Here is a 5,947-nt window from a genome sequence, read left to right on the forward strand (position 1 = left end):
GGAGAAGCCAGGCTGTGATTGGAGGATCAGCGAGTGCGCTGGGGGAGAAGCGAGGCTGTGATTGGAGGATCAGCGAGTGCGCTGGGGGAGAAGCCAGGCTGTGATTGGAGGATCAGCGAGTGCGCTGGGGGAGAAGCCAGGCTGTGATTGGAGGATCAGTGAGTGCGCTGGGGGAGAAGCCAGGCTGTGATTGGAGGATCAGCGAGTGCGCTGGGGGAGAAGCCAGGCTGTGATTGGAGGATCAGCGAGTGCGCTGGGGGAGAAGCCAGGCTGTGATTGGAGGATCAGCGAGTGCGCTGGGGGAGAAGCCAGGCTGTGATTGGAGGATCAGTGAGTGCGCTGGGGGAGAAGCCAGGCTGTGATTGGAGGATCAGCGAGTGCGCTGGGGGAGAAGCCAGGCTGTGATTGGAGGATCAGCGAGTGCGCTGGGGGAGAAGCCAGGCTGTGATTGGAGGATCAGTGAGTGCGCTGGGGGAGAAGCCAGGCTGTGATTGGAGGATCAGTGAGTGCGCTGGGGGAGAAGCCAGGCTGTGATTGGAGGATCAGCGAGTGCGCTGGGGGAGAAGTCAGGCTGTGATTGGAGGATCAGTGAGTGCGCTGGGGGAGAAGCCAGGCTGTGATTGGAGGATCAGCGAGTGCGCTGGGGGAGAAGCGAGGCTGTGATTGGAGGATCAGCGAGTGCGCGGGGGGAGAAGCGAGGCTGTGATTGGAGGATCAGCTAGTGCGCGGGGGGAGAAGCGAGGCTGTGATTGGAGGATCAGTGAGTGCGCTGGGGGAGAAGCGAGGCTGTGATTGGAGGATCAGCGAGTGCGCTGGGGGAGAAGCGAGGCTGTGATTGGAGGATCAGCGAGTGCGCGGAGGGGGGGGGGGGGTGGGGGGGAGAAGCGAGGCTGTGATTGGAGGATCAGTGAGTGCGCTGGGGGGAGAAGCGAGGCTGTGATTGGAGGATCAGTGAGTGCGCTGGGAGAGAAGCCAGGCTGTGATTGGAGGATCAGCGAGTGCGCTGGGGGAGAAGCGAGGCTGTGATTGGAGGATCAGTGAGTGCGCTGGGGGGGAAGCGAGGCTGTGATTGGAGGATCAGTGAGTGCGCTGGGGGAGAAGCCAGGCTGTGATTGGAGGATCAGTGAGTGCGCTGGGGGAGAAGCCAGGCTGTGATTGGAGGATCAGCGAGTGCGCTGGGGGAGAAGCCAGGCTGTGATTGGAGGATCAGCGAGTGCGCTGGGGGAGAAGCCAGGCTGTGATTGGAGGATCAGCGAGTGCGCTGGGGGAGAAGCCAGGCTGTGATTGGAGGATCAGTGAGTGCGCTGGGGGAGAAGCCAGGCTGTGATTGGAGGATCAGCGAGTGCGCTGGGGGAGAAGCCAGGCTGTGATTGGAGGATCAGCGAGTGCGCTGGGGGAGAAGCCAGGCTGTGATTGGAGGATCAGCGAGTGCGCTGGGGGAGAAGCCAGGCTGTGATTGGAGGATCAGCGAGTGCGCTGGGGGAGAAGCCAGGCTGTGATTGGAGGATCAGTGAGTGCGCTGGGGGAGAAGCCAGGCTGTGATTGGAGGATCAGTGAGTGCGCTGGGGGAGAAGCCAGGCTGTGATTGGAGGATCAGCGAGTGCGCTGGGGGAGAAGTCAGGCTGTGATTGGAGGATCAGCGAGTGCGCTGGGGGAGAAGCCAGGCTGTGATTGGAGGATCAGCGAGTGCGCTGGGGGAGAAGCGAGGCTGTGATTGGAGGATCAGCGAGTGCGCGGGGGGAGAAGCGAGGCTGTGATTGGAGGATCAGTGAGTGCGCTGGGGGAGAAGCCAGGCTGTGATTGGAGGATCAGTGAGTGCGCTGGGGGAGAAGCCAGGCTGTGATTGGAGGATCAGTGAGTGCGCTGGGGGAGAAGCGAGGCTGTGATTGGAGGATCAGCTAGTGCGCGGGGGGAGAAGCGAGGCTGTGATTGGAGGATCAGTGAGTGCGCTGGGGGAGAAGCGAGGCTGTGATTGGAGGATCAGCGAGTGCGCTGGGGGAGAAGCGAGGCTGTGATTGGAGGATCAGCGAGTGCGCGGGGGGGGGGGGTGGGGGGAGAAGCGAGGCTGTGATTGGAGGATCAGCGAGTGCGCTGGGGGAGAAGCGAGGCTGTGATTGGAGGATCAGCGAGTGCGCTGGGGGAGAAGCGAGGCTGTGATTGGAGGAGCAGGGAGTGCGCTGGCGGGGTTAAGATCGGGAGTTGACCCTCTCGCCACCACCTCGAGGCCTCACCTGCTCCATCAGCCTCTCCAGCCGCCCCCGCCGCTCGCTTAGAAGCTCCATCTCTCGCAGGTACCGCAGCAGCTGCTGGTCCAGCCGCTGGCAAAGCGGCCCCAGCCCCGGCTCCGGCCCCATGGCGCCGTCCATCCTCACTCGATGAAGCGCAGCGACCCCCCGCTAGTTGTCTGTCGTCGTCGTTGTTATCCCCGGCCCTGCTTTGAGTGACAGCTGCTCCCACCAATCTAGCGTCAGCTTCTGTCGTCGATTCGCCAATCAGAGCTGCCCCCTCTCTGATTGACAGCTGCCTGCACCAATCACGCCTGGTTCATCCCTGTCCTCGCTTCGCCAATCAGAGCGGCTCGTTCTGTGATTGACAGCTGCCTGCACCAATCATACCGAGCTCATCCCTGTCCTCGCTTCGCCAATCAGAGCGGCTCCTTCTGTGATTGACAGCTGCCTGCACCAATAATTCATGGTTCATTCCTATATGCGTTGCACCAATCAGATCGGCGCCCTCTATGATTGACAGCTGGTTTCACCATTCACGCATGACTCTGCCCTGTCCGCGCTTCGCCAATCAGATGGCATGTCTCGCTTTTTGATTGGCAGCTGCCTCTGCCAATGGAACGGGGCTGCGCTGCCCGCTGCGCCAATCGGACTGGCCAGCCGGCCTGCGCCCGACCAATGACGAGGCCGTGGGCGGAGGCGGACGCTACAGCGAGTATCGCGGGCTGCGATTGGTTGCAGAGTTTTTAAGCCAATGCGGGAGGGTGGCAGTGGTTATTGGCGAGGAAACGCTGGAGCTGGAAACATGGTGAGATGTGGGAGAGGAGAGGTGGTGAGGGGGAGACAGTGTGAGAGTGAGTGAGGAATGGAGAGAGAGAGAGAGAGAGAGAGAGAGAGTGTGTCAGGGAAGGGAGAGGAGAGTAGAGTGAGGGGAGGAGAGAGAGTGAGGAATGGAGAGTGAGGGGAGGGGAGAAGAATGGAGAGAGGAGAGTAGTAGAGTGAGGAATGGAGAGGCGAGGGGGGTGAGGAGGGAGAGGCGAGGGGGGTGAGGAGGGAGAGGCAGGGGGGGTGAGGAGGGAGAGGCAGGGGGGGTGAGGAGGGAGAGGCAGGGGGGGTGAGGAGGGAGAGGCAGGGGGGGTGAGGAGGGAGAGGCGGGGGGTGAGGAGGAGAGTGAGGGAGGGAGGGTGAGGAGGGAGAGTGAGGAGGGAGGGTGAGGAGGGAGAGTGAGGAGGGAGGGTGAGGAGGGAGAGGTGGGGGGGGTGAGGAGGGAGAGGCGGGGGGGGTGAGGGAGGGAGGAGCGAGAGGGGGGGGGGGTGGGTGAGGAGCGAGAGGGGGGGGGGGGGGTGGGTGAGGAGCGAGAGGGGGGGGGTGAGGAGCGTGGTGGGAGAGGGGAGGGACCGGTAGCGACCGAGGGAGGGACCGGTAGCGACCGAGAGCGGGGGCAGAGGGTGAGGTAGCGACCGAGAGCGGGGGCAGAGGGTGAGGGTAGCGACCGAGAGCGGAGGCAGAGGGGTGGGGGAGGGAGTGCGTAGAGGAGAGGGTGAGTGAGGTAGGGACAGAGAGGTGGGGGGAGGGGGAGAGAAACCGAGAGGGGGTGGGTGTGGGAGAGCGGCAGGAGTGAGAGGAGGAGCGGGAAGGAGTGAGCAGGAAGGAAGAGGGATGGAAGAAAGGGAATTTGGCGGTATGAGAGAGAATTGAGAGTGTGACCTCGGAATAGATTGTGTCGATTTAAGTTGTGGTTCTTCTGGTCGGAGAGAGGGTTAATCCCACCGGCGAACTCTGGATTCTCTGAGAGGAAAGTCCAGGGCTGTTGTGTGACCTTCCCCAAGGGAGCGAGCGAGAGCCCATCAATGACTGAAGTGTGGTCACTGTTGTAATGTGGGGCAACATAACAGCCCTTTTACGCACAGCGAGATCCCACAAACTGCAACATTAACAATGCCCAGTTCATATTTTTTGGTGATGTTTGCTTATTGGCCCCAGGACACTGGGGAGAATCCCCCCCACCCAGCTTGTCCAACAGTGGCCATGGGATCGTTGACAGTGCACGCGGACGGCGGACCGGGTCCTCGGTTTTCACGTCTCATCGGGGAGACGCCACCTGCGACAGTGCAGCGGAGGGGCTCCCTCCGTACTGGCACTCGAGTGTCAGCCTGGATTATGTGGCCAAGTCCTGTATTAGGGTGCTAACCACCTGACCCGCAGGGGAGGGCGAGACTCATTGAGCCAAACTGATAGAGGGGATAGCAAGGTACATAATAAGAACATAAGAAATAGGAGCAGGAGTAGGCCATTCGGCCCCTCGAGCCTGCTCCGCCATTCAATGAGATCATGGCTGATCATCCAAATTCAGTACCCCTGTCCCTGCCTTCTCCCCATACCCCTTGATCCCTTTAGCCTTAAGAAATATATCTAACTCCTTCTTGAATATATTTAATGAATTGGCCTCAACTGTCTTGTGGTAGAGAATTCCACAGGTTCACCACTCTCTGGGTGAAGAAATTCTCCTCATCTCTGTCCTAAATGGCTTACCCCCTTATCCTTAGACTGTGACCCCTGGTTCTGGACTCCCCTGCCAATGGGAACATCCTTCCTGCATCTAGTCTGTCTAGTGCTGTTAGAATTTTATAAGTTTCAATGAGATCCCCTCTCATTCTTCTAAACTCCAGCGAGTATAAGCCAATCGACAGTCTGTGTATCTCTCCATCTACTCCCCCTCCCTATCTCTCTCTCTCTCTCTCTCTCTCTCTCTATCTACCTCGGGCTGGGACTTGCGCTGTTGTCAATGACGGCCCTGGTCTCTCTTTGTTGCTCTCTTTCAGGGTGTGTCCCCAGTGGCTGTTGGGGTTTGTGTGTGCTTATGAAGGAGTGAGGGGGACTTTCAGTCTGTGTTGGGTTGGTGCATTGTGTGCTGTCTTCGCTCACTGCAGTCTGTTGACCTGTCTAGCTACGCCGGGAAGCACGCCTGCGGAGGGAGTATCTGTACCGTAAGGCGCAGGAGGAGAAACTGCGGAGCATCGAAGACAAGAAGCAGAAGCTCAGATGTGCACTGGACGGTGAGTTCCTGCAGTGTCTCAGCCCTTGGGGTGTGTGACCGGAGAGTGATGGAGACAGTGTAGAGGGAGCTTTACTCTGTATCTAACCCGTGCTGTACCTGCCCTGGAGTGTTTGATGGGACAGTGTAGAGAGGGGCTTTACTCTGTATCTAACCCGTGCTGTACCTGCCCTGGGAGTGTTTGATGGAGACAGTGCAGAGTGAGCTTTACTCTGTATCGAACCTGTGCTGTTCCTGCCCTGGGAGTGTTTGATGGGACAGTGTAGAGGGAGCTTTACTCTGTATCTAACCCGTGCTGTACCTGCCCTGGGAGTGTTTGATGGGACAGTGTAGAGGGAGCTTTACTCTGTATCTATCCCGTGCTGTACCTGCCCTGGGAGTGTTTGATGGGACAGTGTAGAGGGAGCTTTACTCTGTATCTAACCCGTGCTGTACCTGCCCTGGGAGTGTTTGATGGGACAGTGTAGAGGGAGCTTTACTCTGTATCTAACCCGTGCTGTACCTGCCCTGGGAGTGTTTGATGGGGACAGTGTAGAGGGAGCTTTACTCTGTATCTAACCCGTGCTGTACCTGCCCTGGGAGTGTTTGATGGGGCAGTGTAGAGGGAGCTTTACTCTGTATCTAACCTGTGCTGTACCTGCCCTGGGAGTGTTTGATGGGACAGTGT

At 59.2% G+C, this 5,947-nt stretch overlaps 1 long non-coding RNA gene across 1 annotated transcript; it reads left to right on the top strand.

The window, feature by feature from the left end:
• Nucleotides 1-2,635: 2,635 nt before the first annotated feature.
• LOC147080463 (uncharacterized) lies at nucleotides 2,636-5,281 on the top strand. The gene is made up of 2 exons (XR_015077302.1): nucleotides 2,636-3,033; nucleotides 5,173-5,281. It is a non-coding gene; the product is annotated as an uncharacterized LOC147080463 (long non-coding RNA).
• The last annotated feature ends 666 nt before the right edge of the window (nucleotides 5,282-5,947 follow it).

This window comes from Somniosus microcephalus, unplaced genomic scaffold (genome assembly GCF_052327205.1).
Source record: "Somniosus microcephalus isolate GS21.2 unplaced genomic scaffold, FLI_Smic_1.0 scaffold1560, whole genome shotgun sequence".
Classification (NCBI taxonomy): domain Eukaryota; kingdom Metazoa; phylum Chordata; class Chondrichthyes; order Squaliformes; family Somniosidae; genus Somniosus; species Somniosus microcephalus.